Raw genomic sequence first — 254 nt, forward strand, 5'->3', positions numbered from 1 at the left:
AAGGAAACAAATTTGAATCCTCTTTGCTGTGGAGAGGCAGTTGGAGAGTCGAGATTTTGGGCAAAAGGATGTCAAGAGTATCTTCATATGTGGGTTATCCACAATTCACCAGTGTGTGAACGTTTATATTTTGTCAAAATTTGCATTTGACCATATTTTTTTACACGTCAAACTAAATTTACATTTTGGTCCTCTCTTTGTATCCGTCAAAAAATCGAGCTAAAATACTACATCCCCCACAATCCCCCACAATT

This window comes from Sprattus sprattus (assembly GCF_963457725.1).
Source record: "Sprattus sprattus genome assembly, chromosome: 4".
NCBI lineage: Eukaryota > Metazoa > Chordata > Actinopteri > Clupeiformes > Clupeidae > Sprattus > Sprattus sprattus.